The sequence below is a fragment of the Dermacentor variabilis genome, chromosome 1 (assembly GCF_050947875.1).
Source record: "Dermacentor variabilis isolate Ectoservices chromosome 1, ASM5094787v1, whole genome shotgun sequence".
Taxonomy (NCBI): Eukaryota; Metazoa; Arthropoda; class Arachnida; order Ixodida; family Ixodidae; genus Dermacentor; species Dermacentor variabilis.
Genome location: NC_134568.1, coordinates 50,727,433 through 50,752,839, shown reverse-complemented (window position 1 = coordinate 50,752,839; position 25,407 = coordinate 50,727,433). Strand labels below are relative to the sequence as shown.

Here is a 25,407-nt window from a genome sequence, read left to right as displayed (position 1 = left end):
CTCGTTTTTGCAGACAGCCAAGATGTTATGACACTGTAAACGTGCCGCGAAGGGGGAAAGACCTCGGCTCGTTGGTCTAGGGGTATGATTCTCGCTTAGGGTGCGAGAGGTCCCGGGTTCAAATCCCGGACGAGCCCGTTATTACTTTTTACTGTCAGCCGGCATATATAGATATGTTCAAATAAAACAGAAGAACACTATCCATTCTTTTTTTTCAGTACGTTCCTATTCTCTTCTCAGCACAAACGTGATCAAAGATGCCCACTTCTTTGTCCTCGTTTTTGCAGACAGCCAAGATGTTATGACACTGTAAACGTGCCGCGAAGGGGGAAAGACGTCGGCTCGTTGGTCTTGGCTACCGAAGTGGAAGGACGTGGCTGTCATGAGCTCCGTCGGAGCGGCATCAGCGGCCCAGCAGGGCCGCGGTTCTAGGTTTTTTGTCAACGAGGATCCTGATTATCAGGTGCTACTGCCTCAACTACCAACAGGGCGACTTGTTACGAATACTTTATTTTTGCATGCTGATATGCGTGCAAGGCCATACCGGGCGGAAAACTTCCGTGACATGCTGTCGAGCATGAAGTTGCTGTCTGACATTGTCGCCCTAGGGGCGTATCGAATGAGTCATGTGTGGGCCGTGACTTTCAAAAGTAGTGACGGAGTGAAAGAACTGCTGCGGGCAAAGGACTTGAAGGTGAAGGATAGACCATGTATCGTCGTCGACCCTGGGAATCAAGCAATGCACCTCAAGCTACACTGGATGTTACACAACGTGCCGGACGAGGACATTCGTGAAGCCCTGGCGCCTTACGGCCGAGTCACGGATGTGGCAAGAGAGTGGTGGCGGGTGCATGGCCTTCAGGATAAAGGTTCTTCAACGCGCCTGGTCACCCTGATGCCGAGGAAAGGCTTGGGGGCGGACGACGTGCCTCATCTGTTACGGGTAGCCGGTGAGGAAGCTCTCGTGGTGATTCCTGGAAGAGCACCGCTCTGCCTTCGTTGCCGCAACACAGGGCAGATCCGGCGCGACTGCCACGTCCCGCGCTGTGCCCGTTGTCGTCGCCACGGCCATGACGAGTCGCAGTGCGTGAGGACATACGCAAACGTGACCGGGCCGACGGCTGCAGATGAAAGCGCTGAACTTCTTATGGACGAAGTGGATGCCGAGGAAGCCTCTGCCGGGAGCGCCAACGAGGTGAAGGTCACAGCGACACAACCACCGAAACCGCAGGGGCAAACGACTGCCGGAGCGGTAGGTGTGCCAGGAACGCCTACGCGACCTGTGAGCAGGGGCTCGGCCGTCGACGTTCATAAGCAAGACATCGCGGCCAAAGAAACGCCTGCCGTCTCGACTATGGCATCATCTGACAACGAAGCGATGGACGTTACCAATGCTGTTGTGGCGGTCGGGAAGCGAACACACGAAGAATCAACAAGCGACGGCGGGCAAACTGGCAAACCGAACAGCGAGGAACCGCCGCCAAAGTCGGTGGTAACGCGCCGGCCGTCATTACGGCCGACGCCGAATATCCCGCCGGACAAAAGACCGGCGGCGCCGACGCCAAAGTAGCCGTAGGGACTTGTGCCTGCAAAGGCACTCAGACGCGAGCTTGCGAGAGCCCAACGCTACCGAAGGGTCGGGGAGGTCAGCCGCTGCTCAAGCAAGGTATTTTGTGGACTGCACTTCAATGTGTCGCGAAACAGCCGCTCTGTCCGTCAGCACTTGTAGACGTAACTTAAGTATACCTAGAGGTGCTACGTGTGATTATATACGGTTTTCTTTTATGCCTACCTTTCCCGCTTATTAACAATGGATTTGAAGAGGGGAATACGAGTTGCTACTATTAATGTACGCGGCCTCGCTTCAAGACGGAGGCAGTACCAGCTCAGCCGACTATGCGTTGAAAATGAACTCGATATTATAGCTATACAAGAGACGAAAGTTGAAAGCGAGGAGCAAACAAACAAAATGGAAACACCTTTCAGAACATATTATAACATATGCACATGTCACGCTATCGGCACGTCTGGTGGATGCGCTGTCTTGGTTCGAAAGGGTATTGGTATAAATGAAGATATGGTTACTGTGAGCGAAAGTGGGCGTTTTATTGTTCTTGATTTTTCTTTTAATGGATCACAATGGAGGATTATATGTGTGTATGCGCCAAATGATATCAATGAAAGATGTCGTTTTTTCTCGAATCTAGAAGAGTACCTTCGTTGTGACAAGTACATCATCTTTCTTGGTGACTTTAATTGTGTGTGTCATGCAGAAGATCGTGCTAAACGTAAATTCCCGCAGGACAAGAGCGCAGTGATATTGAACACCTTAGTAAATGACTACTACCTAGAAGACGTTGGTCGCCTTTTGGCCGGTACTTTGCAGCCGCAATTTACGCACTATCAACGAGATAGCCAAGCACGACTTGACAGAGCTTACATCTCGTTAGATCTTGTGCCTCTATGCGATAACTATGTCGTGAAGCCGGTGTCCTTTAGCGATCACAGTATAGTGTGGTTTGCACTCGGTGCCAAGCCAAAAAAGCCGTGGTTCGATTGGGCACTTTGGAAATTCAACGAAAAACACTTAAGTGACGACAAATTTATAAACGATGTAAAGCACGAAATTCAAAGCATGTTGAGTAATGAGAGTGTACCTTGGGCAGAAGTATGGGAAGACTTTAAGGTTCGCGTTAAAATGGTTGCGATTGAAGTAGGAACTGTTAGAAGACACAATGAAAAAATGAAAGAAAATGAGCTCCAGAAGGAACTAAATTATCTGATTTCTATGGACAGTGCGGAACCTGGAAAATTTAGTGATGAAATCAGAACAGTTAAAAACGCGATGGAAGCTATTGACACGGAAAAATATAGAGCAGCAGTTATTCGGGCACGGACGGAAAGACTGTGGGTTGATGGAACGCCGAACAAACGCGCCATTGCCGATGAAAAGAGGTACGCAAGGAAAAATGAAATAAGACAGATTAATTATCGGGATGAGGTTACTTCCGACTCGAATATGATTGAACAGGCCTTTACTGAACACTACCGCAAGTTGTTCGGCGTCCCAATCCACGTGGGAGCTGAATTTGAAGCAAGTTTCGTGAATTTTATGCCGCGCGTTGATGACGACGTAAAAGCCAGTCTCGAGGAACCGATCAGCGTCCGAGAAATAGAACACGCGATCGAAGAACTTCCTGCAGGCAAATCACCGGGTCCCGATGGCTTAGGAGCCGCCTTTTATAAGGCTTTTGCACCTGGGCTTGCTCAAGTGTTGGAGCATGTATACTCTGAGGCACATAAATATAAGCGACTGCCACCTTCTTTCAGAAGTGCACACATGGTTTTAATACCGAAAACAGATGACCACAAGGCGCTTTTATCGGTTGGGTCATACAGGCCAATTAGCCTTACAAATACCGATTATAAAATACTCATGAAGGTATTGGCAAAGAGACTTCAAACAGTCATTACAAATCTTGTCGGTCCGCATCAAACTTGCGGCATAAAAGGCCGCACTATTACTACAAACAGCCACGTAGCGCGAAGCGTTCTAGAGTGTTGCGACGTCTTCGCTAGACGCGTCGCTTTGTTGCAACTCGACCTGGCGAAAGCCTTCGACCGTGTGTCCCACGATGCTCTTTTTCTTGTTTTGGAATATGTTAACGTAGGGAAAGTAATCTTAGATTGCGTCAAAATGGCCTACGACCAATGCACGACACAGATTATAATTAATAAGTCCCTCAGCGAGAAGCTGTCACTCAGATCTTCCCTTAGACAAGGGTGTCCACTAAGTCCATTGCTTTTTGCATTGTACCTCGAGCCTTTCTGTTTAGCAGTGATGCGCAATGAAAACGTCCGAGGATTTCGGCTACAGCTTTCTGAAGTCAAGGTACTGGCATACGCTGATGACATCGCAGTCTTCTGCGAGGGTCGTGATAGCGTACTTGAAGTTGTACATCTTGTAAAGAAGTACTGTGAACAATCTGGGTCCCAGATCAATTGGCAAAAAAGCATCGGTATATGGCACGGTCATTGGGACATTATACCAGCTCACTTTGCAAACATCCGGTGGTCAACAACGCCAACTAAGTACTTGGGTGTGCCGCTCGAGCACTATAATGATACTGCACAGTACTGGTCCGATGAAGCTGATAGAATGAGTGAAAAATCAAAGGGTTGGTTTGGCCAAGATTTGTCAATGTCTGGACGTGCATCTGTGTGCAATCTCTTTTTAGTAGCGAAAGTGTGGTATATTATGCAAGTGTTATCAATGTGTCGCTCAAGTGTGCAAAAAATGCATCGTGTATTTGCCGTATTCATATGGGCTTCCAGTTGGGAAAGGATAAGCAGAACCAATTTGTTTCGTTCAGCTCGAAGTGGTGGGCTAGGTCTGTCGCATTTGTTTATCAGACAAATTGTGTCGCGTTTTCTTTTTTTTCGGGATCAGAGAAATGATTTTCTACGCACAGTAATTCAAGTTCGTTTGGGAAAAGCACTGCCGCAATATGTTGTAACGACCAGTGATGTGAAGGGAGGAAGTATTAGGGGATATCTGCGCGAAGTGGTTGATTCACTTCGTATGTTGCGTGTGCGGTTTTCCATGGAATATCTGTGCTCTGTGACAAGAAAAACACTGTATAAAGACTTAGTTGATACAATGTTGCCAATACCATTGTACAGGTCTGTAAACTGGGGAGGCCAAGGAGATGATGTACTTAAACGGGTGAAAAAAATGCCAGTTAGACCCTCTCAAAAAACGTTTTTCTTTAAGCTACACACAAACACGCTACCCGTAAAAACATGGTTAGACGAAAAAGGAATATATGTGCCATGGACAGTAAACTGCTTACTTTGTAAAAAGCCAGAGACCATTGAACACGTTTTCATCGATTGCTGGGACCCAACATTTCATTGGGATATCTTACAACGTACACTTAAAAAAGAACTACCGATTACACCTCTTGGTATTCGATATTTGCCAACCGATAACGAAGGAGGAGTTCCGTACGATATGTTTATGCTCCTTGGCCTCCACAGTCTGTGGAAAACGAGAATGGCAGTGCGACACTCGGATGTCGATACCCGTCCGGCGAGAATAAACTTCATCGAAAGTGTCGCGTATATTCGGGAAATATATCGTGCCCAGAGTGAGCCTCCCGAGTGGGTGGCTATTCTTGATGAACTGATCAAGCTGAAGCGATTTTAATATATAATGTTAGCCAAAGTGTGGTTGACATGTTTTAGCATTTGAATGTGTTCTTGGTTTGTGCTGCAAACAGGCAATAAAGAAAAAAAAAAAGGCTCGTTGGTCTAGGGGTATGATTCTCGCTTAGGGTGCGAGAGGTCCCGGGTTCAAATCCCGGACGAGCCCGTTATTACTTTTTACTGTCAGCCGGCATATATAGACATGTTCAAATAAAACCGAAGAATATTATCCATTCTTTTTTGTTCAGTACGTTCCTATTCTCTTCTCAGCACAAACGTGATCAAAGATGCCCACTTCTTTGTCCTCGTTTTTGCAGACAGCCAAGATGTTATGACACTGTAAACGTGCCGCGAAGGGGGAAAGACGTCGGCTCGTTGGTCTAGGGGTATGATTCTCGCTTAGGGTGCGAGAGGTCCCGGGTTCAAATCCCGGACGAGCCCGTTATTACTTTTTACTGTCAGCCGGCATATATAGACATGTTCAAATAAAACCGAAGAATATTATCCATTCTTTTTTGTTCAGTACGTTCCTATTCTCTTCTCAGCACAAACGTGATCAAAGATGCCCACTTCTTTGTCCTCGTTTTTGCAGACAGCCAAGATGTTATGACACTGTAAACGTGCCGCGAAGGGGGAAAGACGTCGGCTCGTTGGTCTAGGGGTATGATTCTCGCTTAGGGTGCGAGAGGTCCCTGGTTCAAATCCCGGACGAGCCCGTTATTACTTTTTACTGTCAGCCGGCATATAAAGACATGTTAAAATAAAACCGAAGAATATTATCCATTCTTTTTTGTTCAGTACGTTCCTATTCTCTTCTCAGCACAAACGTGATCAAAGATGCCCACTTCTTTGTCCTCGTTTTTGCAGACAGCGAAGATGTTATGACACTGTAAACGTGCCGCGAAGGGGGAAAAAGACGTCGGCTCGTTTCTCGATCTACACACGGAAAGCATGGACGTCACGGTGCAATCCACCGGAGGCGCAGTCGGCAAACGAGGACGCGAAGCTACAACGGACGACGAGGACAGACAAGACGTCGTTGGGTCTGTGGAACCACCAACGAAAACGGTGGCGACTCGACGCGCGTCATTGAAGCCCAAGCCCAACGTTCCACCAGACAGAAAAGCGGTGTTGAAACCGTCAACGTAGCCGCGAGCTTTGACGCTCTGCGGTTCCTAGGGACTACGTCGACGCACATCAACTATCCAATAAGGACAATGATTGGAGCCTTCTGCCGTGCAACCCAAGCCGAAGCTCGAGGATTGCAGGCATCGGGAATAGGGTTGCTTCTTGGAAATAAGCGGCGGGTTTTCTGGTGTGCCTGCGCTCACGAGGTATGCACCATGGCGTATATGTAATTTTATTAAATGGCGAGAAATCTCGGTACAGCACTAAAAATTGCGACTATCAATGTTCGAGGCTTAAACGCTAGAAAGAAACTGTATCAGCTAAGTCGCCTTTTCTTGGAGAACGACTTGGATGTAGTAGCTGTACAAGAGACGAAAATAAATAGCGAGGAACAAACTGACCGCATGGTGCTGCCTTTCCGAGCAAGGTACGATGTTTGTGTTTCTCATGCTTTCGGCACGTCAGGCGGATGTGCCATTTTCCTTAGAAACAGTTTAGGAATAGTTGTTGAGACCGTGCTTGTGTGCCAAAGTGGTAGATTTGTTTTAGTAGATTTTCTTATGTCCGAGTCTTGCTGGCGAATCATCTGCCTATATGCGGCGAACGCCGAAAATGAACGAGACGTGTTTTTTGAATGGCTCGAGCAGTACCTGAATTGTGAAAGACAAATAATTATGCTTGGAGATTTTAATTGTGTTTGCTTAGTAGCTGATCGAGTGAAAAATGCCCCACTAAGGGATAAGAGTGCCTCACGCTTAATTGCAATGGTGCAAGACCATAATCTAGAAGACATAGGAAATATATTAACTAATGGGACGCAGCCAGTCTTTACACACTACCAGCGTGCGAGCCACGCGAGACTGGATAGGGTATATGTTTCATTGCATTTAGTAGCGGCGTGCCATAGTTATGACGTTAAGCATGTGTCATTCAGCGACCATTGTTTGGTGTCAGTCACAATTGGGACGCATAAAGAGGCCTCGCGCTTTAATTGGAAAATGTGGCTATTTAATGACAAGCTGCTGCATAATGAATCATTTGTAGAGTGCGTAAAGGAAAAGTTTGAACTGCTATTGGCGAGACATGATGACGTGATAGAACGGTGGGAGCTTTTTAAAGAAGAAATAAAGATTTGTGCAATAGAAAAAGCGAGTGTAATGAAATACGAAGAAAGGAAAAAGCAGAAAGAAATACAACGAGAATTGGATTTTACGTACAGAATAGAAGCCGATACGCCTGGTACATTCACAAAGCAGATCAATGAACTTAAAAGCCAACTGGAGCTTATCGACGAAGATAAGTACAGAGGAGCGGTTATCCGAGCAAGAGCCGAAAAGCTATGGCTCGGTGAAACGCCCACAAAGCGAGCCTTTGCAGATGAAAAGGCTTACGCTAGGCAAAACCTAATACGGAAAATAAGTTATAAGAATGAAGTCACTGACGAACAAGCAAAAATAGAGAGAGCGTTCTTAGAGCACTATAGCGAATTATTTCGAAGAAGTTGCGATGTCCCGGAAGAGTTCGAACGAGAGTTCCTTGCCAGCATGACAAAACTAGATGATGTTGACCGCGAATGTCTGGAAGAACCGATCAGCCAGAAAGAAGTTGAAGAGGCCATTGACGATTTAGGTCGAGGGAAGTCTCCTGGACCTGACGGGTTGGGAGCGGCCTTCTATAAGGCCTTCAAAAAAGATGTGAGCGTAATCTTGCATCAGGTAATTGCTGAAGCATATAAACGAAGATATGCACCCCCGTCCTTTGGCCGGTCGCATATAGTGCTCATTCCCAAAACGGAAGACCCAGGGAAACTGCTGTCAGTAGGGTCTTATCGCCCAATAGCATTGACTAACGTCGATTATAAAATATTTACTAAAATCTTGGCAAAGAGGTTACAGCGAGTTATAACACGAATTGTAGGACCACATCAGACATGCGGAATCAAAGGTAGATCAATCTACACAAATATTCATGTTGCACGAACTATTCTAGAATGTTGCGATGCGTGGGGCGAGCATGTAGCAATGCTGCAGCTTGACCTACAAAAAGCGTTTGATCGTGTATCCCACAATATCCTTTTCGCTGTTCTTGATTATGTAAATGTTGGTTTGGTGCTTTTAGATGGAGTTAGGATGTGTTATGCTAACTGTACCGCTAATCTTATAATAAATAAGGATGTAAGTGAGAGCTTTCACGTACGCTCAAGTGTGCGCCAGGGGTGCCCTTTAAGTCCTTTATTATTTACGTTATACCTTGAGCCATTCTGCAGAAAAATTATTTATAACAACAGTATTACAGGTTTTCGTTTGCAGTCAGCGGAAGTAAAACTGCTAACATATGCGGATGATATTGCTTTGTTTTGTAGCGATAAGGAAAGTGTCGCGACTGCGGTAGCGGACTTTTTATCGTTTTGTAAAATGACGGGTAGCGTCATAAACTTTGATAAGTGCCTAGGAATATGGCATGGAACATGGGAAAACACCCCACCTATTTTTGTGAATGTGAAGTGGACCGTTGCGCCGACAAAGTATCTTGGGGTGCCGCTTGAGCACTACAAGGAGACTGCGGGATTCTGGGAAGACGAAACAAAGAAAGTGCAAGAAAAAACAGTTAAATGGGGTGGCCGTAGTCTTTCAATGTTTGCCCGCGCGACGGTCTGTAATTTATTCGCCGTTGCAAAAGTGTGCTATGTATTGCAAGCATTGTCTATGACTAGATTGCACGTGCAGCGTTTGCATAGGGTACTGGCAGTGTATGTATGGGGGTCAAAGTGGGAGCGAACCAGTCGAACAAATTTATTTCGATCCGTCAAAACAGGAGGGCTTGGACTGGCACATCTGTGCTTGAAACAGATAGTGTTTCGTTTTGCGTTTCTTAGAGACCAAAAAGACCCATTCCTCATTAATGTGATGCAACTGAGACTAGGTACGGCTCTTCCTGAATTCATTATATCTAGTTGTGTAGTCAACAGTGGCCCTATGAGCGGATTTCTGAAAGAAGTGATATGGGCATTTCGGTTTCTGAAGGTACGCTTTTCAATGGAATACCTCAGTCACGTTCCTAAAAAACGTCTGTATAAAGATTTAATTGATGTAGTACTGCCAGTACCGCTGTACAGATCTATGTTCAGTTTAGGTACTGAAAGAAATGTGCTGAAAAGGGTAAAACGTATGCCTGTCAGGCCATCGGTAAAGTCTTTCTTTTTTCAACTACATTCCAATACACTACCAGTAAAACCGTGGCTTCAGGAAAGAGGTATTTTTATTCCCTGGTCTCTAGACTGTTTACTATGCCATCAGCAAGAAACAATTGAACACATATTCATAGACTGCTGGGACGCCTTGTTTCACTGGGATGTCCTCCAGCGCACTATAGAAAAAGAGTTGCCGATAACACCCTATGGCATCCGTTTTCTCCCAACGGAAAACGAAGGAGGAGTGCCTTACGACATGTTTATGTTATTAGGGTTGCACAGCCTGTGGCGCACGCGCATGGCCGTTAGACATGCGGATGTACATGCTCGAAGTACTCGTGAATATTTTATTGAAAGTGTCTGTTACTTAAAAGAAGTCTACGATGCTCAAAATGAAAAACCACAATGGATTAGATTATTGAACGAGCTTGCTAAACTTGGGCGGTTTTAAAACCACGTGCACACCAAAGACTGGTGGCATTTTTACCATTTGTAAAGTGTGTATATTTTGTATGTGCCATGAAAACGGTAATAAAGAAAAAAAAAAAAAGTCGGCTCGTTGGTCTAGGGGTATGATTCTCGCTTAGGGTGCGAGAGGTCCCGGGTTCAAATCCCGGACGAGCCCGTTATTACTTTTTACTGTCAGCCGGCATATATAGACATGTTCAAATAAAACCGAAGAATATTATCCATTCTTTTTTGTTCAGTACGTTCCTATTCTCTTCTCAGCACAAACGTGATCAAAGATGCCCACTTCTTTGTCCTCGTTTTTGCAGACAGCCAAGATGTTACGACACTGTAAACGTGCCGCAAATGGGAAAAGACGTCGGCTCGTTAGTCTAGGAAGATTCCACTTCCGGCCTCCGCAGAGAACGGTCGCGGAATGTCTTGCTCCCCAGGAGCGGTTACAGCGGCCCTTGGCCGCGGTTCCCAGTCAACGGAAAAGCCTTCTCCGGACTACCAGATGGTTCTAGCACAACTTCCTTCAGGTGCTAGTGTTGTGAACACTATTTTTATCCGCGGCGAATTAAAGCACGGCCTTACCGTGTTGAGCACTTCAGACACGCGCTTTCAAGACTGATGCTGCTGCCGGAAGTGGTGGCCCTCGGGGCTTATCAGATGGATCATGTGTGGGCCGTAACTTTTTCGAACGAGGCGGCAAAAAAGAAGATACTTGACGCTGACGCATTTCTTGTTAAAGAACATCAATGCGTGGTCATTGACCCGTGCAATCAGGGTGTCAGGGTCAAGCTCTTCTGGCTGCTGCACAGTGTTCCTGATGAAGACGTCCGAACAGCGTTGGCACCGTTCGGGAGAGTGACCGAAGTGACGAGGGAGAAGTGGCTGCAAGGTTGCAACGACAAGGCTGCAACGGCTGGACAGGACAAGGCTGCAACGACAAAGGAAGCACGACACGGTCTGTTGTCCTGAAACTTAAGCCCGGAATGACAGCGGACGACCTACCACATCAGCATCGGGTCGCGGAAGACCTAGCTCTCGTCATTGTCCCGCGCAGAGTACCCCTCCGCCTCCGGTGCCGTGGCGCCGGACACATTAGACGAGAATGCCGGGTTCCACGCTGTAGGCTGTGTCGTCGCTTCGGCCACGACGCGACCCAGTGCGTGGGAACGTACGCCAACGTTGCTGGTCCAGGCAGGAGCGAAGACACATCGGATCTCCTTATGGATCAAGAGGATGCCGAGGAGGCTGCTAAGGAAGCAGCTGAAGGGGCGTATGCTCAGTCTACATCTCTGGAAATGAAGACCGAAAAGGTGAACTCGGAGGGGACTGATAAGGGCAACCTGCCGGATTCTGCGCCTCCACCCACCAAGGTTCAAGTCAAGGAAAGTGGTGTTGAGGCGACGAGTGCGTCTTCAACTATCCAAGCAACCCCAACCACCGCGGTTGACGAGACAGTCAGCATCTCCGAGAGCATGGACATGACTTCCGACGCTAAGAGTGCCGGAAAGCGGTTGCGCGACGTTGTTGAGGACCACAGCCGAGACACCGACGGCGCGGGTACCGAAAGACCGGCACAGAAAACCCAGACAGGCCGACGGTCGACGTTGAAGGTCGAACCCAACGTGCCGCCAGACAGACGGCTGCCACACGGGCCACCTCCGCCTTAGCGAAGGTAGTGTCCGGGAAAGAACTTCCAAAACCCGATCTTTTATCGGGAATGGGCCTGCGACTACGTGGGTTGGCAGTCGTCGGTTCGAAAGGGAAGGTCATGTTCAACGAGCATCACTGCATACCAGAGTCCGTACGTTTCCTAAGAAAAATTGTGCAAGGGCGTACCCTAAATATAACTAAAACAATGGCAGACACTATTAACCTCACCAGTCCGCTTCGTTTGGCGACATTAAATGTCAGAGGGTTGTCGCAGTGGCGAAGACAGTGTCAGATAAGTCGCATGTTACTAGAAAAAGACATTGATTTGATGGCTGTCCAAGAAACAAAAATTGAACCTGAAGAAAAAAACGGCTCGATTGGTTGAAATTTTCAGAAATAAGTACAATGTATGCGTTTGCCACGCGAGTGGTAGTTCTGGGGGGTGCCTTTTGCTTATTAGAAATAGCATTGGGATAACAGAGCAACAAGTTACTTCATGGGGGGGGGGGGGGGCGTTTGCTTATTTGTGATTTTTCTTGTTCTGGATTGCTGTGGCGGGCGGTTTGTGTATACGCCTCTAATAATGCTCGAGAACGTGAACAATTTTTTGTTTATCTGAGGTCTTTCTTGATGTGTGAAAGACACGTTCTAATGTTTGGCGACTTCAATTGTGTGCCGGCCGTTAGATCGATCGAAAAAGCAACTTAGCCAAGATAAAACTGCCGCACTTCTGCATGAAATTTTGTGTGATGTTGATCTAGAGGATGTTGGGAGTGTTCTTGGTTCTCACAGTCATGTGCAATATACGCATTTTCAAGGAGACAGCCACTCAAGGTTAGACCGCATCTATGTTCCTGTTCACTTAGTTCCGCTACTTTCTGAATATGGTGTAGACTGTATCAGTTTCAGTGATCATTTTTGGTAATGGTTACGATAGGTGTGAAAAAGAAAGAACAGAAATTTAATTGGCACCTATGGAAACTTAACGACAACCTTTTGCAAGATGAAGTATTTCTTAAAAGAATAAAAGAAATTAGACGCTGTTCTCCTTGAGGATGCAAAATACGTTGTAGAAGCTTGGGAGATGTTCAAAGCCGAAGCGAAAACAATTTCTTTAGAGAGAGCATGCGTGTTGCGGCAGAAACAAAAGCAAGAAGAAAAGCAACTGCAATGCACGTTAGCATACCTGTTGAACATGGAAAGCGGCGCGGCTGGTATATTTTCACATGATATCAAAGAACTTAAAGCGCAACTTGAAGTGATTGCTGAAGAGAGATATCGTGGCGCGGTTTTAAGAGCACGCGCTGAAGGTGTATGGTTGGGTGAAGCGCCCACCAAGCGAGCTTTAAGTGAAGAGAAGAGGTACGCTATGATCAAGGAAGTAAAAGAAATCGTTTATCAAGGGCAGCTTACAAATGACGGGGAAATGATAGAACGCGCTTTCGTTGACTACTATAGCACGTTGCTAAGCAAGAGGACAAGCGATAGCTCTGCGTTTAAGAGTGAATATTTACCTCTGATGCCGAAAATTGATGGCGAACTTAAGGATGCTCTTGAGAGGCCGATTTCTGTAACAGAAATTGAAAAGGCTATAGATGGTCTTAGTGCAAGGAAATCGCCTGGACCGGACGGACTTAGGGCAGCGATATATAAAATTTTCAACGTTGAAATGGCTGAGGCTCTGCACCGCGTCATAACCAAGTGTTACGAACAAAAATGGACGCCTCCTTCTTTCCGACAGACACATGTAGTACTGATACCTAAATCAACAGACCACATCAAATTTCAATCCGTAGAGGCCTACCGGCCAATAAGCTTAGCAAATATTGATTATGAAGTATTTATGAAGGTGCTCGCGCTTCTCCTTCAGAGTGTAGTGAAATCCCTAGTAGGTACACATCAGACATGCGGTATAAAAGGCAGGACTATATTCACAAATATACATATAGCGCGAAGCATACTTGAATGTTGCGATGCGATGGGAGATCATGGAGCTATGCTACAACTAGATTTGGCCAAAGTTTTTGACAGGGTGTCACACGACATCCTGTTTATGCTTCTTGATTATGTTAATGTCGGATCGGTCATGTTGGATGGGGTGAAAATGATGTATGATGGTTGTACCACAAGCTTAATTATTAACAACAAACTGAGCAGGCGGATTGGAGTAATGTCTAGCATAAAGCAAGGCTGTCCGACCTCAGCCTTGCTCTTTGCACTTTATTTAGAACCTTTCGGTTTAAAGTTACTACATAGCCATAATATTCGCGGGTACACATTCCTTGGTAGAGAAATAAACGTTTTAGCTTATGCCGACGACATAGCAGTGTTCTGTCGCGATAAACAGAGCATTGCAGAAGCTGTGAGAGAAGCCCAAGCTTTTTGCAATGCTTCTGGTAGTGCCATAAGTTGGTCAAAATGTTTAGGGTTTTGGCACGGGAGTTGGCCAGATGCACCAGAAGTCTTTTGCAAAATGCAGTGGAGTGTATTACCCAGCACTTATCGTGGGGTTCCGCTCAGTGCTTACCGCGAGCCAATCGAATACTGGACGAGCGAGAGAGACAGAATGAAAGAGCAAACTAACAAATGGGGGAGGGGAAGGCCACAACTTTTCGATGTTTGCTAGGGCCAAAGTATGTAATATTTTTAGTAGCTAAAATGTTCTACGTCCTGCAGGTGCTATGCATGAGCCGATATTCAATTAAAAAAATACACAGAGTGTTTGCAGAGTTTATTTGGGGTTCGGTGTGGGAACGCACGAGCAGAAGTCATTTGTTTCACACATTGCGCAATGGGGGACTTGGATTAACGCACTTGTTTTTCAAGCAACTTGTGTCGAGATTTGTTTTCTTCCGCGACCAAAGCGATGGGTTTCTGCGGACGGTAATCCAAGTGAGATTGCGCGACGCTTTGCATGATTTTGTTGTATCGTCGCACGCAATCAAACCGATGGCACTAAAGGGCTATCTGCGTGAAATTTCCATGGCGATACGTCTTCTAAACGCTCGTTTTTCGAAAGACTACTTGGTTGCAGTGTCACGACAACAATTGTATAAGGATCTTGTCGAAGTGTTTGTACCTACACCAGTGTATCGTTCTATGTATTACTTAGGGCCTGAACGAGATGTTTTCAAGCGAGTCAATAATATGCCTGTACGAGCTAACGCAAAATCATTCTCTTTCAAGCTGCATACCTGCACACTGCCTGTTAAGCCATGGCTAATAATCAAGGGCTTGTTTGTCCCATGGTCAGACAACTGTCTTATATGTAACAAGGAAGAAACTGTCGAACATATTTTTCTTGACTGCCACGATGCCCCCTTTCTTTGGGACATCCTGCAAAGAACATTGAAGAAGGAGCTTCCTATCACTGCGTTCGGAATAAGGTTTTTGCCATGTGCTGGAACCTGACGGTGTGCCGGTAGACATGTTGATGCTATTGTGTATACAAAGTGTGTGGCGAACTCGTATGGCTGTACGCAATGCCGATGTTCATGCGAGGTCAGCAATGTATTATTTTATTGAGAGTGTTAATTATGCAAGCGAAGTGTTGAAACTGCTAAGTGATCCACCAAATTGGCTTTCAGTGTTGGACAGTTTGGCTTCGATGAAGCCATTTTAACATGACACGTCAGTCTTACTAACGACTAGACGTTTTAACCCTCGTTTTTATTTGACAATATTTGTATGTACTTGCCAAGCCGGTAATTAAAATAAAAGAAGGCTCATTGGTCTACGTCTGGTCACCGTAGACCAACGAGCCTTCTTTTTTTAATTACCGGCTTGGCAAGTACATACAAATATTGTAAAAAAAAACGAGCCGAGGAGCCCCCGACAAAGGCGCCTCAAGACCGGCGTTCATCGTTTCGGCCGCGCCCTAACGTTCCGGTAGACAAGCGTGCCAAAAATTCGGAGTCCCTAGGACACGCTCACGTTCTTCCGCCGGACCGCACTGGCGGCGATGGCGGCGTCTAGCCTCGTGCTAGACGCGAGAGGTAAGCACCATATGGCCGGTCTCTTCCCCTATTGTTAAAATGGCTCCAACGGGTCCGTTGAAAGTCGCTACTCTAAATGTTCGAGGACTGGCAGGGAAAAGAAAGCAAGGCCAGCTTTACCGGCTTATAACGGAGCACCACATTGATGTGCTAGCCGTGCAGGAGACGAAAGTCGATGGTGAAGAAGAGACCGGCGTTATGGTGCGGCGTTTCACGTCTAGGTTTTTTGCCGTAGTCAGTCATGCGGTGGGCACATCCGCTGGCTCTGTCCTTTTTGTTAAGAAGTTGCCGGGGCTATAGGTGCATGCAATTTATTCGTGTGTGTCGGGCCGGTGTGTTGTCGTCGATTTTTCGTTCAACAACAACGAGTGGCGTATCGTATGCTTGTACGCGCCCAATAAGGTGGATGAAAGGGCTCAGTTTTTTCACCACATTGAAGAGCGTTTATGCAAGGGAAGACAGCTCATTGTAATGGGCGATTTCAACTGTGTCCTCAGTGCGCGGGATAAAACAAGCGTTCTTGGGTTTAGAGACAAAAGCACGGAAGTGTTGTCACGAATTGTAGAGAACTGGGACCTTGAGGATGTGGCAGAGTGCCTCGAAGGAGCGCGTGCTGTGAAGTACACACGGTTTGAGGGCTCTAGTCACGCACGGCTTGACTGCATTTATGGGTCTGTTGACATCCTTCCGGAATGTAACAGTTACGAAGTAGTGCCAGTGTCGTTTTCTGACCATTGTTCAGTTCAGTGCTGCATAGGAATTCCAAAGCGAGGTAACGCTTTCTCATGGGAAACGTGGAAATTAAATAACAAGCTTCTTCAGGATGAACCGTTTAACCGAGCAGTAAGAGAAGAAATAAGGAAAGTAGACCCCAGTAGAAACCTTCACGTATGGCAACAGTGGGAGCTGAGTAAGGAAACTCTAAAAATAAAGGCAATAGAGAGGGCTACCTGTATTTGTTACGCAGAGAAACAAAAAGAGACTGAGTTAAAGACGCTTCTTCATGAACTGCTCAGGCAGGAATCTCAGGCACCGGGCAAATGGATAGAAGACATAAGAAAAGTGAAGCAACTGTTAGAGCAACTCGAAGAGCAACGCTATCGGGGAGCCCTGGTGAGGGGAAGGGCTAAAGACACAGCTGCAGGTGAAGCGCCTTCGAAACGAGCGCTAGGGTTAGAAAAAGCACGCGCTGAAAGGAACGACATCGACGGAATAGAATGGCGCGGGACCTTATCAACAGGCACAGATGACATCAAAGCAGCTTTTCATGAGCATTACCAGGCGCTATTCTCGTACCACAAAGTAGACGCTACCACATTTGGGAATGATTTTTTTGCGTGCTATACCCCGACTGGACGACGGAAGAAAACAAAGATTGGAACTAGAGATAACAGAATCCGAAGTTGAACAGGCCATAGACAACTTAAACCCCGGAAAATCGCCTGGACCAGATGGCTTTAGCGCCGGTTTTTATAAAGAATTTAAGCACGAAATTATCCCTGTATTGAATGTAATCTTTAACGAAGCTTTCAAATTGAACACATTGCCTCCGTCCTATGGGTCGTCACACACCATACTCATTCCTAAAACTGATGATGCAGCATAATTAAGATAGGTTACGGCGTATCGTCCCATAGCACTCACCAATATCGAGTATAAAATATTTATGAAGATATTGGCCCGTATATTACAGTCAGTGATACAGGACATCGTCGGGCCTCACCAGACATGTGGTATAAAAGGCCGATCTATTGTTGCTAATATTCACAAAGCGCGCAGTATACTTGAGTGCTGTGATGAAAGTATTGGTCGGATTGCCATTTTACAAATTGACCTCGAGAAAGCTTTTGATTGCGTGGCTCATGAAATCTTGTTTGCCGTTTTACACTATGCCAATCTCGGATCTGTAATCTGCGAGGGGGTCGCCCTGGCGTACCGTAACTGCACGACGAGATTGATCGTGAATAAGAGTTTGGGGGCTCCTATTAGCCTGCAGCGCTCTGTGCGTCAGGGCTGCCCCCTCAGCCCTCTGTTGTTTTGTATCTACATTGAAACCCTGTGCATGAGATTGATAGAAAACAATAGAATTACTGGATTTAAGCTACAAGCTGTAGAAGTGAAGCTGCTGGCTTATGCCGATGATGTCGCTGTTTTCGCTGAGGATCAGGTGAGCATAACTGAGGCTGTCAAATGTGTCCGTAAATTTAGCCATGTCACTGGTAGTGGAGTTAACTGGTCGAAGTGCCTAGGCCTCTGGCATGGATCGTGGCCAACGAAGCCAGATCATTTCGCCAACGTACAATGGGTGACGACCCCGGCCAAGTATTTGGGCGTCCCGCTCGATGCTTATCGTGATAGCGAGCAGTACTGGAAAGGGCAGGTCAAGGAGACGCGGGAGAGAGCTGAGAAGTGGAAAGGCACTAACATTTCTATTTTTGCCAGAGCCACCGTTTGCAACCTTTTCTTTATTAGCAAGCTTTGGTACGTAATGCAGGTATTGCACTGTTCACAGTCAAATGTTGAGAAGCTACAGAGGATTTTCGCCGTCATTGTCTGGGCGTCGGAATGGGAGCGCTGTAGCCGGACAAACTTGTTCCGGCGGGTGAAAGACGGGGGCCTGGGATTGGGCCACCTCTTTGTACGGCAGCTCGTAAACGGGTTTTTGTTCTTTAGGGACGTAACAGACCCTTTCTTGCGCATGGTATGCCAAATGAGGCTCAGTAGACGGCTGCCAGAGTATGTTGTTTCAACCGAAGAGTTTTCGGGAGGGATTCGAGGTTTTTACAAAGAAGTCGTATGCTCCTTGACGTTGAAGCGTTAGGGGCATACCAAATGAACCATGTGTGGGCGGTCACGCTGAAGACTACGGAGGCTAAGAATAGGTTGCTTTCTGCAACTGAAGTGACCGTGAAGGAGCGCCGTTGTCTCGTCGTAGATCCAAACAACCAAGACGTTCGACTAAAGCTGCATTGGGTCCTTCATTATGTGGACGACGAAGACATACGGACCGCGTTTGCACCCTACGGAAAAGTCACCGAAGTCGCAAGAGAGTGATGGCGAACGGAAGGGTTATCAGACAAAGGCTCTACTACGCGTATTATCAGTCTTCAGCTCAAGGCAGGCTACACGAAGGAAGACATCCCACATCAACTACGAGTAGCAGGTGACCTGACATTAGTCGTAGTGGCTGAAAGAGCTCCACTCAGCCTACGGTGTAAAGGGACTGGCCACATACGACGCGAATGTCGTGTTCCTCGGTGAGCGCGGCGCAGACGTTTTGGCCACGCTGAGGAAGAGTGCGTGAAGACTTATGCGAAGCTTACAGGCCGATCTGCGTGGCACGACAACGCAGAGCTACAAATGGATGAATCGGAAGCTGAGGATGTTTCTACCAGCAAGACCAGAGAACCCGAACAAGAGTAAACGCCCCCTTTGTCGCATTCGCCCAACGTAAACAAAGAGAAAGAGGATAACGGTGAGCAAGTTGTACAACCTGCGCTGCCTCCTGCGACGAATACCAGTGCGTCCAACAGTTCAGGGGGAAAACCCATCAAGAGACAGTCAACGCCTCTGGAGAAATCTGAAGATGTCGACATGAAGGATTCGAAGACCGGTGCAGGGAAGAGAACACGCGAGGAAACAGCAGCAGCGAACGCGGCCTAAAACGAGCCCACTGCCGGCGAGCCCCCCCCCCCCCCCCCCACACTAAAGCGGCCCAAGGGCGCCGCACGAGCTTCAAGTCAAAACCCAACGTACCACTGGACCGTCATATTCCGGGGGGCACATAGCCCCCTGGTTCAGTGAAGCCCGGGTCAGCCTCCTGGTTCCGACGCTACACATGCTAAAAGTGGGCGAGGGCAAGCTAAGGGGCTGGAACCCCAGTTCATTCTTTCTGAGGCACTCATGGTGTGTTTGCACGTGGCAACTGAAGATAGAAAAGCCTCCAGTCAAAATTTTCAGCCTCGCACAGAACAAGGTGAGCGCAATGCGACCTGTTTGATCATTCTCATAAATGGCAGTAAAACTTGACGCGCCGCTTAGCATAGGCACGTTAAACGTGCCTATGCAAGGCGTCGACAGTACCAAGTAAGCCGTCTTTTACTGGAAAATGACCTTGACATCGTAGCAATTCAAGAAACTAAAGTCGAAAGCCAAGATCTTACAGATCGCATCGTAGAACCTTTTACTCGACGCTACTATGTATGTGTGTGTCACGCAGTAGGCTCGTCCGGAGGATGTGCCTTGTTGCTACGCAGCTCCGTGGGAATTGTTGTAGAGACCGTGACTGTGTGTAAAACTGGGCGGTTAGTTGTGTGTGATTTTCTTTTCTCTACTTTGAAGTGGCGGGCAATGTGTTTTGAAGTGGCGGGCAATGTGTTTGTGCGCGCTTAATAGAGAAACCGAGCGCTCAGCTTTTGTCGAAAGCCTTGGATCCTTTTTAAATTCTGAAAGAATGATTCTAATGCTTGGCGATTTTAACTGTGTGTGTGCTTCTGCCGATAGAATAAAGAACGAACCGGTACGCGATTATAGTGCCATGAAATTAAGCGCGATAGTTCAGTATCAGTGCTTGGAAGATATTGGTGATATTGCAGCTGGCGGAAAACGGCCACAGTTCACTGACTTCCAACGCACAAGCCACGCACCCTTGGACAGATTATACGTATCTGCAAATATAGTGCCGCTGTGCCAAGATTATAACGTAAAACATGTTTCATTCAGTGATCACAGTTTGGTTATGGTTTCCTTAGGAGCAAAGCACAAAGGGTCGTCATTCAGTTGGACACTTTGGAAGTTTAATGATAAGCCTCTGGACAATGATAACTTTATGAGCAAAGCAAAAGAGTGCATAGAAAGACTACTGTCTAAAACGGATAGTTTCATCGCTGAATGGGAGCTGTTCAAACAAGAGATTAAGATCATTGCAATCGAGAGGGCATGCGCACTACGCCGCAGTGAAAGAAACGAAGAAAATGTGCTCCGTAGTCAATTAGACTATTTACTGAACGCAGAAAGCACACAACCAGGGGCATTAAATAATGAAATTAAAGATGTCAAAAACAAACTGGAAGCAGTAGATGTCGAAAGTTATAAGGGAGGCATTGTTCGCGCTCGTGGCGAAAGACTGTGGTTGGGAGAAACGCCTACTAAGCGCTCACTAGCGGATGAGAAAAGTTATGCCGTCCAAAAAGATATGAAAGAAATACAGTACGAGGGCGTTATTACAAAATACAAACGGATAATTGAACTTGCTTTTGTAGAGTACTTTAAAAATTTGTTAGGTCATAACATTGATATTGCAACCAGCTTTGAAAATGAGTACCTTCACTTAATGCCAAGGTTAGATGATGACGTGAAGACCCGCCTTGAAGCAGATATTAGCGTACGCGAAATTGAAGACGCAATTGATGAGTTATCCGTAGGCAAATCTCCAGGCCCGGATGGTTTAAGCAGTTGTTTTTACAAAGCTTTTAAAGTGGATCTCGCAAAAGCGCTGCATCATGTAATAACCGAAGCATATAATGAAAATGCAGTGCCCCTATCTTTCAACTGTTCTCACGTTGTATTAATACCCAAGACAGATGACCCAGTTAAACTTCTATCGGTCTCGTCCTATCGACCGATAAGCTTAAGCAATGTAGATTACAAAATATATATGAAAGTACTGGCAAAAAGATTACAAACCGTGATCACAGTTTTCGTAGGACCCCACCAGACATGTGGGATCAGGGGACGCTCGATATTTACTAACATTCATGTTGCCACAAGTGTACTTGAATACTGCGATGACTTTTCAGAACGGGTAGCAATGTTACAGCTTGATCAAGAAAAAGCTTGCTTTCGATCGTGTATCCCATCAAATGCTTTTTAGTCTTTTGAAATATATTAATGTTGGGTTTGTGATTGCGACTGGTGTGAAAATGTGTTACACTCACAGTTCAGCTAGCATAATCGTAAACAAAAGTGTCAGCGAAAGTTTCAAAGTTCAGTGTAGTATTAGGCAAGGGTGTCCATTATCATCCTTATTGTTTGCAATTTTTCTCGAACCTTTCTGCTTAAAAATTCTTAATAATGACACAATATATGGTTTCAAATTACTCGCAAGTGAAGTTAAAATACTGTGTTATGCTGACGACATAGCAGTCTTCTGTGGCGATAAGGAAAGCGTTAAGGAGACCGTTAAAGAAGCAGAACTTTATTGCTCGCTCACGGGCAGTATGATAAATTGGAACAAATGTTTAGGCTTCTGGCATGGGCCGTGGGAAAACACGTTAGATTATTTCGCTAACGTGAAATGGACTGTGACACCTGTCAAATATCTCGAACTGCCCTTAGAACAATATCGCGGTACCACGCAATACTAGAACGAGGAAACCAAACGAGTTAGGGAGCAAACAGATAAATGGGGTGGGCGGCATTTCTCCGTTTTCGCGCGTGCTGCAGTTTGCAACGTGTTTTTAGTCGCGAAAGTGTGGTATGTTCTTCAAGTGCTTTGTATGTCTCGTACCAACGTGCAGAAGTTGCACAGAGTCTTTGCAGTGTTCGTGTGGCGTTCAACATGGGAAAGATGCAGCAGAACTAATTTATTTCGATCAGCCCGTAGCGGCGGACTAAGTTTATGTCATTTATTTCTCAAACAAGTTGTGTCAAGATTTATTTTTTCGCGCGACCAACATAACAGATTTCTGCGAATAATTTTACAATTACGAATGAGCGATGTAATTCCTGAATATGTTGTATCAAATGTAAAAAAAAGGGAGTGTTCGCGGCTTTCTTCGTGAGGTCGTTCTGTCTTTTCGAATGCTATAAGTGAGATTCTCAATGGAGTAACTAAGTAATGTACCTAAAAAGCGTTTATACAGGGATCTGATTGATATTATGTTGCCAGTGCCCATATATCGTGCCATGTATTGTGTAGGCTCGGAAGGACACGTGTTGAAACGTGTTAAAAGAATGACAGTCCGCTCCTCAGTTAAGACGTTCTTCTTTCAGCTCCATACCAATACCTTGCCAGTTAAACCATGGTTGCAAGAGAGAGGACTGTTCGTACCATGGTCAGTTAATTGTCTCATTTGTTCAAAGCCTGAGACAATCGAACACATTTTCTTAGACTGCAGGGATGCAATATTCCACTGGGATGTCTTAAAGAGAACGCTGAAAAAAGAACTCCCTATATCATCCTACGGTATCCGCTTTCTCCCGGTTGAAATAGAAAACGACGTGTCCTAGCTATGACATGATCATGACGCTGAGTCTACACAGCATATGGAAAACACGAATGGCCGTACGAAATGCTGATGTGGACGCTAAACCAGCCAGACAATATTTTATTGAAAGTGTTTCACAAATAAGAGACGTGTATAAACCTCAGGCGGAACCACCAGAGTGGTTACCTGTACTGGATACACTGGTGACCTTAAAGCGTTTTTGACACGGGCATTTCGAGAAGTATATGTAATGACTGTGTAACACTTTGTTTTATTCTTACCTTAGTATTGTCAATGTCCTGTATCTGTGATTATCCGGCAATAAAGAAAAAAAAAGGCTCGTTGATCTAGGGGTATGATTCTCGCTTAGGGTGCGAGAGGTCCCGGGTTGAAATCCCGGACGAGCCCGCTATCACTTTTTTTTCTTTTTACTGTCAGCCGGCCATAAAAGACATGTTCAAATAAAATCGAAGAACACTATCCATTCTTTTTTTTCAGTACGTTCCTCTTCTCTTCTCAGCACAAACGTGATCAAAGATGCCCACTTCTTTGTCTTCGTTTTTGCAGACAGCCAAGATGTTATGACACTGTAAACGTGCCGCGAATGAGAAATAGAAATAGTATTTGTGAGGCCGTGGCGGTAGTTGAATCCTTCTGCAAGTGCACCGGGGCGCAAATAAACTGGGAGAAGAGTTATGGGTTTTGGCATGGTAAATGGGAAGAAACGCCAGACTGCTTCGCTCGACTTCGGTGGTCAACCACTGCAACAACCTACCTAGGCGTGCCTCTCGACTCTTATCGCGACCCTGAGCCGTACTGGAATGAACAAGTGCCGAGAGCAAAGGAAAAGACTAACGCGTGGCAGGGGCGACAGCTGTCAATGTTCTCGCGCGCCACGGTCTGTAACCTATTTCTTACGTCCAAGATATGGTATGTCATGAATGTGCTGTGTGCTTCGCGGATCAACATCCTAAAAATACACCGTATCTTCGCCGTTTTCATATGGGCATCGACTTGGGAAAGGACCAGCCGCACAAACTTGTTCTTGCCAGTAAAAGAAGGGGGCCTTGGGTTGGCACATTTATTTGTGCGACAAGTTGTTTCGCGCTTTATGTACCTTCGCGATCAGAATGATGTGTTCCTTCGCACAGTCATCCAAGTGCTTTTATGTCGTCACATTCCAGGATTTGTTGTATGCTCGTGTGAAGCAATGCATGGTGCCGTCGAAGGTTACCTGCGAGAAGTCGTGCTTGCGTACAGAATGTTGCATGTGCGGTTCTCTGTGCAGTATCTCGCCAATATTACTAGGAAAAAACTGTATAAGGACCTAATTGACACTATGCTCCCTGTACCGATTTACCGTATGTCAAACCGTGGAGGCCCAGGAGATGTCCTCAACAGGGTTAAAAGAATGCCAGTACCCCCTTCGGTAAAAACTTTTTTCTTTAAACTACACACTAACACATTATCAGTTAAAACATGGATGCATAACAGGGGTAATTTTGTCCCGTGGTCCATTAACTGCTTCTTATGCAGGAAACCTGAAACGATAGAGCATGCGTTTCGAGATTGCTGGGATCCCATCTTTTTCTGGGATGTGCTACAAAGGACTTTGAAGAAATAGTTACCTTTAGATCCACATGGAATAAGATTCTTACCGGTAGAAACGGAGGCTTTTCCGTATGACGCTATAATGCTCCTGGGCCTCCACGGTTTGTGGAAAGCTAGAACGCAGTTCAACAATGCTGAGGTCAATTCGCGACCTACACGTGATCACTTCATTGAATCTGTAGTACGGTTCAGGGATGTCCATCGGGCACTCCCTGAACAACCAACATGGATTGACATGCTAGATAAACTTGCAGCATTGCAAAAAATTTTGATATGTCGTGCCAGCAAAATCCTTGTTGACATGTTTTTCCTTTTTCTGTATTGTTTGTGTATGTCAAAGCCGGTGACACCCGCGACATTGATATGTCGCGGGTGAATGTGCAGAAATTTCACAGGATTTTCGCCGTGTTTGTGTTGAGATCAACCTGGGAACGAACAAGTCGATCAAATTTATTCTTACCGGTCCGAAACGGTGGATTGGGTTTGTGTCATTTATTTATTAGGCAAGTTGTGTCTCGTTTTATTTTTCTCCGCGACCAAAGAAATGGCTTTTTACAAACTGTAATACAATTAAGGCTGTGTTCACACGTTCCACAATTTGTTGTGTCATCGAATAACAATATGTACCATTATGTGACTGGATTCTTGCGTGAAGTAGTGCATTCTTTTCAATTTCTGAACGTGCGCTTTTCACTAGAGTATTTGTCCTCTGTAAAACGGAAAACACTTTACAAAGACCTTGTCGACTGTTTGTGGCCAACACCGCGGTACAGAACGTTATTCAATGTCGGACCCGGACAGGACGTGCTAAGAAGGGTTAAAAAGATGAACGTAAAACCGGGAACAAAAACTTTCTTCTTTAAACTTCATTCTGGGACGCTCCCAGTAAAGCAATGGTTAGCTGATAAGGGACTCTACGTTCCATGGACGACAAACTGTCTACTTTGTAAGACGC

The 25,407-nt window shown here is 46.0% G+C and overlaps 6 non-coding genes across 6 annotated transcripts; all 6 read left to right on the top strand.

Moving 5' to 3' along the window:
- Positions 1 to 65: 65 nt before the first annotated feature.
- Positions 66 to 137, top strand: TRNAP-AGG (transfer RNA proline (anticodon AGG)). The gene has a single exon. It is a non-coding gene; the product is annotated as a tRNA-Pro (tRNA).
- Positions 138 to 5,302: 5,165 nt separating this feature from the next.
- TRNAP-AGG (transfer RNA proline (anticodon AGG)) lies at positions 5,303 to 5,374 on the top strand. Its single transcript has one exon. It is a non-coding gene; the product is annotated as a tRNA-Pro (tRNA).
- Positions 5,375 to 5,577: 203 nt separating this feature from the next.
- TRNAP-AGG (transfer RNA proline (anticodon AGG)) lies at positions 5,578 to 5,649 on the top strand. The gene has a single exon. It is a non-coding gene; the product is annotated as a tRNA-Pro (tRNA).
- Positions 5,650 to 5,852: 203 nt separating this feature from the next.
- TRNAP-AGG (transfer RNA proline (anticodon AGG)) lies at positions 5,853 to 5,924 on the top strand. Its single transcript has one exon. It is a non-coding gene; the product is annotated as a tRNA-Pro (tRNA).
- A 4,155-nt stretch (positions 5,925 to 10,079) lies between these two features.
- On the top strand, positions 10,080 to 10,151 carry TRNAP-AGG (transfer RNA proline (anticodon AGG)). Its single transcript has one exon. It is a non-coding gene; the product is annotated as a tRNA-Pro (tRNA).
- Positions 10,152 to 23,177: 13,026 nt separating this feature from the next.
- On the top strand, positions 23,178 to 23,249 carry TRNAP-AGG (transfer RNA proline (anticodon AGG)). Its single transcript has one exon. It is a non-coding gene; the product is annotated as a tRNA-Pro (tRNA).
- The last annotated feature ends 2,158 nt before the right edge of the window (positions 23,250 to 25,407 follow it).